Raw genomic sequence first — 12,879 nt, 5'->3', positions numbered from 1 at the left:
ACTAAGTATGTTGTAAGCTAAAAAGGGAGGATTGTAGTGTATGTCTCCGTCTACCTTTAAGAAAACCATTGTATGTAACCGTTCACCTTTAAGAGAACTATTTTAGGTGTGGCACTACTTTGTTGGCTTCTGTATACTGTAATACCGACGGTGACCACACCGGTATATAAGTGCTGTGTCAGGATTATTTGGCAGATTCGCCCTGACCTTCGAATAGTAAAGTCCTGTTTTAAGTTACTCTTGGAGTCTGTGCATTAATTAACTAAACAACCCACAGACTTTACAGTTCCCTCTTCAACAGTATCTGCAATGTTAAACAGCTGTCTCCCAGCATCCTAGAAGCACAAATCAGAACAAAATAGGAGTTAGGAAACTGGAGAGTGTAATCAATCATTATATCACTCCCAACGCTGACCAAATCAGGAAGACCCATTCGCTGTACGATGACTCTATACAGCCTGAATTAACTGTAAATTAACATATTGTCTCTCAGTTCAGCAAACATCAGCTGCCCCACAGTCTACATTGTTCCAACACAAGCAAGTTTTTTTTTGTCAAAATCAATGTTGGTTGATGGAGATAAATTCTACCTGATTTTATAACATAATCTATATATATGTATATAAGTGTTTGCTGTGGCTCAGTTGCACCACTCTCGCCTTTGAGTCAGAAGGATTTGGGTTCAAGTCCCACTCCAGAGACTCGAGCATGTAATCTAGGCTGACACTTCAGTGCAGTACTGAGGGAGAGCTGCACTGTTGCCGTCTTTTGGATGAGACGTTAAACCGAGGCCACGCCTGCCCTCTCAAGTGGACGTAAAAGATTCCTTGGCACTATTCCAAAGAAGAGCAGCGCAGTTCTCCCTGGTGTCCTGGCCAATATTTATCCTTCAACCAACACCTAAAACAGAGGACATGTTCATTTATTTCATTGCAGTGCGATACTGAGGGAGTGCTGCACTGTCGGAGGTGTCGTCTTTCGGATGAGACGTTAAACCGAGGCCCCGTCTGCTCTCTCAGCTGGACGTATAAAATCCCATGGCACTATTTGAAGAGGAGCAGAGGCGTTATCCCGGGTGTCCTGGGCCAATATTTATCCCTCAACCAACATCACTAAAAAAACATTATCTGGTCATGATCACATTGCTGTTAGTGGGAGCTTGCTGTGCACAAATTGGCTGCCATGCTTCTGCGATTACAACAGTGACTACACTCCAAAAGTACTTCATTGCTTGTAAAGCACTTTCAGACAACCCGAGGTCGTGAAAGGCGCTATAGAAATGTAAGTCTTTGTTTTCTTTTTATATTTAATCATTCCACATATGACAGAGGAGTTTGTAAGTGCAGCACAGGGGAAGTTAGCAGATATTTGTTAAGGAAGAGGCTCTGCTCTCAGCAGTGATGCAAAAGTTTTTAAAAAGTATTTGTTTTTGTTTAAATAGTATAAAATTGAAGTACCAATTCACACTATTCTTTGCAGTAAAATTAGAATAAAAAATGTACATTGTTCTGTGAAATAAAATAGTAGCTAACATTACTAACTTAAACACCACAGAAAATGATTAGTTGTACTTTTTAACCTTCGAAACAGTCACTCCAAAAGTAACCCATTAATGCAATTATTATTATTTATTTCTGAAATCTCATTCTCCCAACAAACTATAAAATCAGAACATGGTACGGAAAAAAAGAAAGGCTTGCATTTCGATAGCGCCCTTCACGACCACCGGACGTCCCAAAGCACTTTACAGCCAATGAAGTACTTTCTGAAGTGTAGTCACTGTTGTAATGTAGGAAACGTGGCAGCCAATTTGCGCACAGCAAGCTCCCACAAACAGCAATGAGATAATGGCCAGATAAACTGTTTTAATTATGTTGATTGGGGGATAAATATTGGCCAGGACACCGGGGATAACTCCCCTGCTCTTCCTCAAAATAGTGCCATGGGATCTTTTACATCCACCCGAGAGAGCAGGCGGGGCCTCGGTTTTAATGTCTCATCTGAAAGACAGCACCTCCAGAGAGTGCAGCACTCCCTCAGCACTACACTGGAGAGTCAGCCAAGATATTTGTGCTCAAGTTTAATCAGGCCTTCCGTGTCTTGTACAGTCCATTGTTTTCAACAGCACCGCAGAGAATATTTATTGAGAACTAATGGCAAAGGTCACATAACAAAGAGCAACGTAGAGCACAAGATGCAGCTCTTCCCCACATTTCCACAGAAGGTCACAGAGGAGAGCTGAAATTTGAGTAGTTTGGTCTGTTGCAGTGGATTCTCTGGCCACGACTGGATAGGTATGGGAACCACTCAGCTGGACAACGGAGGTGTGGTATTGCAGGAGGATGTTGTGATCAACCGTGTCAAAGGCTACAGACAGGTCGAGAAGGATGAGGAGGGATAGTTTACCACAGTCACAGAGGATGGCATTTGATTAGGGCCGTTTCAGTACTGTGGCAGGGGCGGAAACCTGATTGGAGAGGTTCAAATGTGGAGCTGCATTTTGGCCCCAATTTTAACTCCAAGTGGATTCCCCACTCAGGCCCGAGTTAAAATTACAGACGGGTCTCAATGATGTCATCGGGCCACAGCATGCATCTGTAAAGAAGGACCCTGTTGGCTCCGGGCGGGTGTCCTTGCTGCCCGCTCAGGAGAGCAGGTTAAAATTGAAGATATTGCGATCATGGCGGCTTTCAGACAGGTAAGAGCCCGGACGATTTTAACTGCCCACCCGGCAGGTTTCTGTTATGCGAGTAGGGTTAAACTCACCGCACCCCCACCCCAGGACCATGTAATGATGATGCATCATACACACTCACACTCCAGAAGACCGTGTTGTAAAAAGGGTGGAGTGTACATTTTGCCAAATGCTATGTGTCATTAAAAATAATGGACTGTTCTTGCCCAGGCATATCAAAACATAACATGGAGCTTTAGCTGGAGCATGAAAAGGTCTCCCTTGTATAAAATATTTTAACCAGGATATGTGCTCACCACATTTGATGAATCCCCATAATCGATCCCAATGATGGACATGGCTCGAATGATAGCCAGGATAGACTGAAGGATATTACCATTGATGATGGTTATAAAGGCCAGACATTCTTCATTTGTATAACCATCTTGATGGATGATTCTACAAGAAAAGCCAACATACTCTGTGAATTATTTGATAAAGATCATTGTGCTTGTTTTATGCTTCATGTTTTGTACTTTCCACCCCAAGTTTCTGTCCTCATGAGCACAGTGCACCTATTCTACCCTGACTGGTGTAAGAATACATCATCGCTGTTAAGTAACTTGACTAAACTCAAAGTTGACCAAATTTAATGGACCGGCATACCTTGAGAGACTGGGGGCCGTGTTACTGGGCAAATTCCGTAAAAATCACAGATAAGGAAGTGGAGCCTTGAGAGTTCTGTAAAACAAACCTTCGAGCCATTGTTAACAGGAACTTCTTCAGACAATGGCGTAACCGGCCTTGAGGCCCACTGACTGACTAACAGATAACGAGAGGTGAAAGAAAAGCAACTACTGGCCATTATTAACGTGGTCTGGGACACGTGCGCATTGGGCGGGCTGTTAAGTTTTGGGGTATAAAACGTGCAGTCAGAAGGCACTCGGGGCTGCCACAGTGAGTCGGGCGATTTGATTGGTCGCACAGAGAAGAGAACCTACTAGTCACCACTGAACTGATCACTCGCTGGTGTTAGTATGTATGTATGCTTGTAATCGCTATTGATTTTAAGTAAAGAATAGTTACCCTGAAATCTTTGTCTCGAGTTGTCTGTTCCAATACGGGTGCGAACTCTAAGTACCGTTAGGCTGCAGTAAAAATTTACACGTCTTACATTGGACAAAGGGTCCACCCTATGGACTTTCTCATCGATGTCATCAATGCTGCTCCATGGTCAATATGCAACACGGCGTGTTTGAGCATTGACGGAAATGATACTGCCCTTAGTGTGGAGACTTTCCACCGGAAAACTGTGTTGGCTTGGTAGTCTGCACCCTTGCTGACAGCCTGCTTTTTCCTTCTTCTAGCCTCATAGGAACATAAGAAATAGGAGCAGGAGTAGACCGTACGGCCCCTCGAGCCTGCTTGGCCATTCAATAAGATCATGGCTGATCATCGACCTCAACTCCACTTTCCCGCCCGATCCCTATAGCCCTCCATTCCCTTAGTGCCCAAAAATCTGGTGTGCCGGTTATGCCGGTATCGAGAAAATTGCGCCAAAAAGATAGCGAACGCAACAGAGCGGAAACTCCAGGCCAATGTGTACAAACCTTTATTGGATAAATACAGTGAATTTTAGTCTCCCCATCAGCAAGAAGTGCTGTAGTCTCTACAGGTAAATTAAGCCTGGCTGGGCACCGTGGCAGATATCTTAGTGCCGGAATGAAAAACTATCAGAAGAGAAATTAGGGTTTTCTATATTGACCGGAGCTGTACTGTTTTGAACAATTGGAGAACAAATTCTTTATTTCCTTCTTTAGTAAAGATACCCTTAAAAGCTATCTCAGTTATGGCCGAGACTGGGTGCCTACTCAAAGATGGCTTGGAGATAAAGTAGATATGCAAATCAGCAGAGTCTAAAATTTAACATTTCAAATTAGTTTAAGAACACTGACCACAATTTAACAGGAAGCAAACTGTCCCTTATTCATGAAAGGAACTTTTCCATAACTTGTTTTCATCTTAAAGTCTTTCTTAAGTGTAGTTTAATTCTAGGTGTATGTACCTGTATATGTATTAAGAAATGGCTTGGATTAAAGACGTTTATATTTCGGGGCTATATCATGTATAACATTTTTAGCAGAAGGTAGGGCAGTTCCACTTCTCTATAGTTAATAGTTAAATCTTGGTGAGATTGGAGCTGTGTGGGACTGTCTGTAAGTGTGAATTTGTAATCTGAATTTCGTACATGTGGGAGGAAATGTGCAATTACAGTTTGACCTGCAAATGGCGTCATGTACTAATGTGTTAGTAGTGTAGATGGGCACGCTGTGACCGCAGCATGTGGTGAGGAACTGACGCGTGTATATTTGCGTTTGGAGTGCCCGAGTTATTTTAACATTGAAATGCAGTTTTACGATTAATAGGCTCATGTTCAGCGAAATGGTTAAACTTTTGTATCTTCTCCTTAAAAAAAAAAGGTAAATGCCGAAAATTTAAACTTACTTCATTTGGTTTGACGATGGTGCTTTTTCCTGATGCGCCAGCACCTGCAACATCGAAAAGCAACAGTTAGCACAAAAAGAGGAAGAGCAGGCTGCTGTGGGAAAGGCTCCACGCAGGTTATAAGAACATAAAGAAAAGTCGGAGATGGGGAACTGGTTGGCACAGTGGGTTTGACATTGGCCTTTCACCTCTGAGATGCGGCACTAAATCCAGCCCTGAAGAATGTGGTGAAGTCTACTCTGTTTGCTGACTACAATAGCACTCTCGCCTCTCAATCAGAAGGTTGTGGGTTCAAGTCCCACTCCAGAGACTTGAGCACAAAAATCTAGGCTGACACTCCAGTGCAGTGCTGAGGGAGTGTGGCACTGTCAGAAGTGCCGTCTTTTGAATGAGACATTAAACCGAAGTCCCATCTACCCTCTCAGGTGGACGTAAAAGATCCCATGGCAATATTCGAAGACGCATTCTCTCCAGTGTCCTGGCCAATATTTATCCCTCAACTAACATCACTAAAAAACAGATGATCTGGTCATTATCACATTGCTGTTTGTGGGAGCTTGCTGTGCGCAAATTGGCTGCCGCGTTTCCTACATTCCAACAGTGACTGCACTTCAAAAGTACTTCATTGGCTGTAAAGGGCTTTGAGACGTCCGGTGGTCGTGAAAGGCGCTATAGAAATAAATGTAAGTCTTTTTTTCTTTTAATAGTCTAAAGTGAGTTTGGTCAGTGTCAATTCAGATCTTAGTGGACCTGTTCCTACAGCATGAAACTATGCTTAATCTTAGCTCTAGTTGGCAAGCTAACTCAGGCCATAGGATGGCTGGTGTGGGGAATGTGGGCAGTTGGGGGGAAGTCACACTGATGCAGTAAGGGATGCTCTTCTGAGACTACAGCAAAATGCAGCGGATGCTGAAACACCAGGAAGTGGCACCAACACAGTCATCAATGTATTGGGAAAAGAAGTGTGGGGGGGTACCTGAGTAGGACTGGAACAAAGAATGTTCCTCATTCTTCTGAGGTTGCGGCTGAGGCACATTAAACGTGTGATGAAATACTCTCCACTTGCCTGGATGAGTGCAGCTCCAATAACACTCAAAAAGCTCAACACCATCCAGGACAAAGCAGCCCACTTGATTGGCACCCCATCCACCACCTTAAACATTCACTCCCTCCACCACCGGCGTACCGTGGCTGCAGTGTGTATCATCTACAAGATGCACTGCAGCAACTCGCCAAGGCTTTTTCAACAGCATCTCCCAAACCCGCGACCTCTACCACCTAGAAGGACAAGGGCAGCAGGTGCATGTAAACACCATCACCTCCAAGTTCCCCTCCAAGTCACACACCATCCCGACTTGGAAATGTATCTCCATTCCTTCATTGTCTCTGGGTCAAAATCCTGGAACTCCCTCCCTAACAGCACTGTGGGAGTACCTTCACCACACGGACTGCAGCGGTTCAAGAAGGCGGCTCACCACCACCTTCTCAAGGGCAATTAGGGATGGGCAAGAAATTCTGTCCTTGCCAGTGACGTCCACATCCCAGGAACAAATAAAAAAAAACATTGTTGGGGCACAGTAGAGGGAGTTTTACTCTACATCTGGCTATGCTGTGTCTGATCCTTGAATTGTTTGATGTTGACCCTGGGTGCTTGGATTGGGGGGAGTTCCAATCCCTGTCACTACCACTGTTTTGTTTCCTCTCCCAGGAGATTGCTGTGTAGGGGGGGTGGGAGCAGGGGATAAGAGGGTGATGGTGTGCAGAAGCTACACCATGTCAGACTGGGATGGGCTCGATTGAGCAGTTGGCCTTTGGCTGACCTTCTATTATGTATGTACATTATGGGCTTGAATTTCATCGGGCCGTTGAGACGGGATTGGAAGCGTGTGGCGGGTTAAAATTGCAAAAACTGGCAGGCGGGCCCAACCCCGCCTCCAAGCAATTTTCAAGAAATCGGGCAGGATTTTCATTGGGCCGTGGAAGCGGGATTGGAGGCGTGTGGGGGGTTAAAATCTCGAAATCGAGGGGCACGAACCCATTCCGCACCCAACCCGCCTCCATGCCAGTTTCAAAGGAGGCGGATACCCGACCTGTGCTGGGATCCGCCTCCCCGAGGCGGGAAGGGGATTAATGCCAATTAACTGCCTGTTAACAGTTTTTAGCCTAATCCCTATTTTTATTCCTGAAGTGTGGGATTCCCGACGGCTCCAAACCACGGCAAGTTAGTAAGGCGGACCGTCGGGCTGAAGGGTTCGAGATGTCCGGTGTTCAGGTGAGTGATGGGTGCATGAGTGCAGAGGTAAGTGTGTTTGGTGTGTGTAAAGTGTTTAAAGAAGTTTAATTACATGTAATTACCTTTACAGCCTTCCTTCCTTCAGGTCTCAGGAGTCCCTCATCTCACCGGCACAGAAAGCAGAATGGCCGCGAGCTGTCAAAAGTTGCAGCATTCAGCTTTCTGTTCCGGAGAGATCTCTAAATCAGCCTGAGAGGAAGGAATTAACTTGGAGTACAGATTGTCAGTGTTTGACAGCTTCAAAGAGCTGTCAAACGCTGATATTTCATCTGTCAAAAGCTCTTGACAGATGAAATATCAATCTGTGACGTCACCTGTTGTCGGGCGGCCCTTAATTGGCCTGCTGAACCCGCTGGGCGTGCTCAACAAGGTCAATCAAGTGAAAATCGCGTGAATTGGCCGCATCTCGATGGAGGCGGGACTACAACCCGAAAGTTGTAGTCCCGCCTCCTTCCCGACTTCTGAATGAAAATCCAGCCCATCGTGTCTACTGGTCCCATCTCTGTCCCGCCTCCAAGAGGCAGGATAGGCCGTTAAGGCCCTTAACAAGCACTAAATTGCCTCTATAATGCCATTTTGGAAGGCCTTTGTGATTTTAACCCTTTTTCCACGTGAAGCACGCCTGTTCTGAAACACGACGGTGAAACCTGGCGGTAGCACGATTGGATTGCTGACTATCAGCTGCAGCTCAACCACTAAATAGGATATTTGATCAGCCATCATTTGCAGATGGCAGGACTTTGTTGTCTCAGGTCTGGGGAACTTTTAGAAGGCATAACCACAGCTGTGGAAGTTTGGAGCCTGACACCCATCTCCAGTGTGACCTCCTGGGAAACCCCTCTCGCCACCTTCACTGAGCGCTCCCTCAACTGAGGCATATACCAGAAGCATGGGAGGCATTTATTTCCTTCCCTTCTGGACATCAGATGAGGAAGAAGACCAGCCGCGGCACCAGCAGAACCAGGAACAACAGCAGCACCAATAGCAGCAGCAACAACAGGAGCGCCAAGCTGCTGCTCACCCACCTGAAGCTGCACAGGCCAGAAGAGGTCAGCGCATAGAAACCCATCGGCGCAGGAGATACCCCCCAAACAAGGTCTACAGACACAGGGTCAGCTACCTCAAAATGTCTGAGCGGCAGTGCCAAAGGCGGCTCCAACTTTCGCGAGAGGTAGTGGGTGACATCGGCGCAATGCTGCAACAAGACCTGGAGCCCAGAGGACCAGGTGGACAACCCTTACCAGGGGCCGTCAAAGTCACCACTGCACTCAACTTTTTTGCCTCAGGCTCATTCCAGGGATCAGCAGCAGACATCAGCGGCATCTCCCAGGCAGCCACACACACTTGCATCACGCAGGTAACCGATGCCCTCTTTGCCATCACGCACAATCACATCCATTTCATCAAGGATCAAGCAAGTATCACGGCGCGTGTGGTTGGATTAGCTAATCTGGCAGGCTTTCCAAGGGTGCAGGGCATCGTTGACTGCACACATGTGGCCCTTAAGGCACCCCATTGCAATCCAGGTATTTTTGTCAACCGCAAGGTCTTCCACTCCCTTAACGTTCAGCTGGTGTGTGACCACAAGAAGGAGATTTTGCATGTTTGTGCCAAGTACCTTGGCAGTTGCCATTGTTAAGTCTGTGTGTTATAGTGAGAATTACTACACAGACCACAAGAGTAAATTCAACAGGTCTTTACTGGTTGGAGGTCGGACTATACTGAATACAATATTATTACACTGTGCTTATATACCGGTGTGGTCACCACCGGTATTACGTATACAGCAGCCAAAGAAAGTAGTACCTTTCTTAAGGTGGACCAGGCTTAAGTTCTCTTAAGGTGGAACAGGTTACATACACCACAATCCTCCCTTTTTAGCTTAACAGTCATATCCCCAAATAAACATAACATATATACATATATAACTTCAGGTATAACAGTTCAAAGGTTCAGTCTCTCAGGAGGCTTTCTGATTCGGCTTGGATAACGCCTTTCAGTGGTCTCTGATTCTTGTTGTTGAGGTGCCTCCTCTAGTTGGTTGCCAATGGATTGGGTGTCATCATCATCAAATACATTCTCGGCCGAGGTAGATGCTTCAGGTTCATGAACGTCTTCCACAGCTGTCTCTGTCACAAACATGGGTTCGACCCTTGCTCTCGACTCTACCAGTTGATCCGCATGACGCCTTATCACATTATGACCAATATCTACGGTGTACATCAGAGGTCCTTGTCTGGCCCGGATTGTTCCGGACTGCCATTTGTCGTTTCCATAGCCCCTTGCCATCACTGGTTGTCCTACGTCGAAAGTTCAAGTGGTCTTGCTGTTAATATGCCGAAACTGTTTGTTTTCCACTTCCCTCCGCACATTTGGTTTTAACAAGTCCAATTTGGACCGCAACCTCCTGTTATAAAACATCATAGCAGGACTTTGGTTAGTCACGGCATGATCGGCGTTTCTATATGACATCAGGAACTTATCGACCTTGTGTTGCAGCGGAATCTGATCATCATTCATGGCCTTAATAGCCTTTTTGAATGTCTGGACAAATCTTTCAGCCAACCCGTTTGTCGCCGGATGATATGGGGCAGAGGTATAATGTTTAACTCCATTCTTCTTTAAGAATTGTTGGAATTCTTCCGATACAAACTGTGGTCCGTTGTCCGAACAGATCTGTTCTGGCAATCCGTTCCTTGCGAATATTGTTCTTAACACCGCAATTGTCTTTTCTGAAGTAGTGGTATTCATCTTGATGACTTCTGGCCATTTGGAATGTGCGTCCACCGCAATTAGGAACATGGAGTCCATGAATGGACCAGCAAAGTCAATGTGTACACGTTGCCATGGGGCTGAAGGCCATTCCCATGGGTGTAGCGGTGCTATCGGAGGTGCATTTTGCACTTTTTGACACCCAGCGCAGCTTTTCGTTAACTCCTCAATCTGTTGGTCAATACCCGGCCACCATACGTAAGCCCTAGCAAGACTTTTCATTTTAACTCCCCCCAGATGACCTTCATGTAGTTCTTTTAAAACTCTTTCCCTTAACTTGGGAGGAATAATCACTCTTGTCCCGTACATCAAAGTACCATGGCAGACGGACAGCTGGTCTCGCCTTGCCGAGAATGCCGGTAACAGAGGATCACCCCGTGTTGGCCATCCTTTCACTGTCACCTCGTAGACTCTGGACAGTGTCGGGTCCAACCTGAAACGTCAACTCAAATTTCTCTCCACGGATGTTGCCTGACCTGCTGAGTTTTTCCAGCATTTTCTGTTGTTAGTGTCGGGTCGTTCCTGGTTTCTCTTTCAATACTTGCGTTGGTGACAGGTAAACATTCGATAATGGTCGAATGAAATAACTCAACAGGGTCAACTTCCGTCGTGTCTTCATCTTCAGGTAGTGGCAGGCACGACAGGCCATCAGCATTGCCATGCTGTTTCGTACCTTTGAATTCTATCTGATATTGATATGCCCCTAAGAAAAGAGGCCATCTCTGGAGATGCTGTGCTGTCATCACCGAAACACCCTTCTTAGGGTTAAAAATGGACACCAACGGTTGATGGTCCGTCAGAAGTGTGAATTTTTGGCCCTGTAGGTAATGATTAAACTTCTTCACTCCCCATACAAGGCTAAGGGCCTCCCTATCGATCTGCGCATAGTTGCGCTCAGCGGAGGTCAATGATCTGGATGCAAACGCGACTGGCCTTTCCGTGCCATTTGGCAATTTATGTGAGAGTACTGCCCCAATACCATATGGAGAAGCATCACAAGCCAACCGAATAGGCAGTGTCAGGTTGAAGTGAGCCAACACTTCCTCTGAGGTGATCAATTCTTTGCTTTTGCGAAATGCCTTCTTACAGTTTTCGCCCCAGTCCCATGGTACCCCTTTCTGTAAAAGAGCATTCAATGGATGCAGCACCGTGGATAGATTTGGCAGAAATTTATGGTAGTAGTTAATTAATCCTAGAAACGACCTCAACTGAGAGACATTCTCCGGAGCGGGAGCCTTTACAACTGCCGCTATCTTGTCAGGAGACTTATGAAGCCCCTCCCGGTCAATGACATGACCACAGTACGAGACCCGCTTCTGGAAGAACTCACATTTCTGCCGATTTACCCTAAGTCCATACTCTTTCAGTCTGTTGAGCACCAGTTCCAAGTTAGCGAGATGCTGTTCATCACCATCACCTGTGATCAGAATGTCGTCCAGGTAACATTGTGTGCCTGGAATTCCCTGTAATACCTGCTCCATGGCCCTCTGCCAAATTGCTGGAGCCGATGCCACACCAAAAACCAGCCTATTGTACCGGTACAACCCTCGATGCGTGTTGATCGTGAGGTATTGGCATGACTCTTCTTCAACCTCCATCTGCAAGTACGCCTGCGCCAGGTCTATCTTGGTGAAGTGTTTCCCGCCAGACAGTGAAGCGAAAATATCCTCAATCCGTGGAAGCGGATACTGCACCATGTGAAGCACCGGATTAACGGTGATCTTGAAATCTCCACAGATGCGAACCTTCCCTGGATCTCCTGGCTTATTGTTCGCAGGACGTTTCATAACGGGAACAATGGGCGTAGCCCACTCACTCCAATCTACTTTAGACAGTACCCCTGAATGTTCTAGTGCTTCCAGCTCCGCTTCAACCGCAGGTCGTATTGCATAGGGTACCGGTCTGGCTTTAAAAAATTTTGGTTGTGCATGTTCATCAATCTTGATGTTTGCCGTAATTCCTCTCAGTGTTCCCAGTCCCGGCTGGAACACCTCTTTAGCCTCATCCAATATTCTGGACAATCGTTTAGGTTTGACAGCTGTTTCCCCGGAATCTACCGTTAGTGCTTTCAAGGAGTGCCAGTCCATATTCATTTTCCTAATCCACTCCCGTCCTAGTAGTGGTGGACCTCCTTTAAGTAGCACATATAAGTCCATTACTTGGCTTCCTTCGCCCTTGTGGACCACTTCTACCTCTATTTTTCCGATGGGGTACACTCTTTGCCCCGTGTACGTTTTCAATATAATCTCCGTATCCTGTAAGGGAATATGTTGGAATAACCTTCTGTAATCTTTCTTATTCATGACCGTCAATGCCGATCCAGTGTCCAATTCCATTTTTACTTGGACTCCTGCTATCTTAAGAGTGACCCAAATTGTCTGGAGGTCTGTATCCTTACCAACGTTGTGTATTCTTAAGCTATCCAGTTCATTACTGCTAGCATCTGAATCTGACTTCTGTTCAGTCAAACTGTTCTTTGTCACCTTGTGTACCTTTGCATATTTTCCTTGCGGTGACTTTTTATTGCTGGTCTTCTTTCCTGACCGGCATACTTTAGCTATGTGGCCAAACCTGCCACACGTTCTGCATTCTTGGTTTTTAAACCAACACTGGTTCTGATCATGCGTTGTCTTTC

The 12,879-nt window shown here is 46.0% G+C and overlaps 1 pseudogene; it reads right to left on the bottom strand.

The window, feature by feature from the left end:
* Positions 1 to 12,879, bottom strand: part of LOC147105065 (guanine nucleotide-binding protein G(t) subunit alpha-2-like) — a 98,199-nt pseudogene that overhangs the window by 29,718 nt on the left and 55,602 nt on the right.

The sequence above is a fragment of the Somniosus microcephalus genome, chromosome 18, assembly GCF_052327205.1.
Source record: "Somniosus microcephalus isolate GS21.2 chromosome 18, FLI_Smic_1.0, whole genome shotgun sequence".
Lineage (NCBI taxonomy): Eukaryota > Metazoa > Chordata > Chondrichthyes > Squaliformes > Somniosidae > Somniosus > Somniosus microcephalus.
Note: the sequence above shows the minus strand (reverse complement) of the source record. Positions and strands in the feature narration are given on the sequence as shown.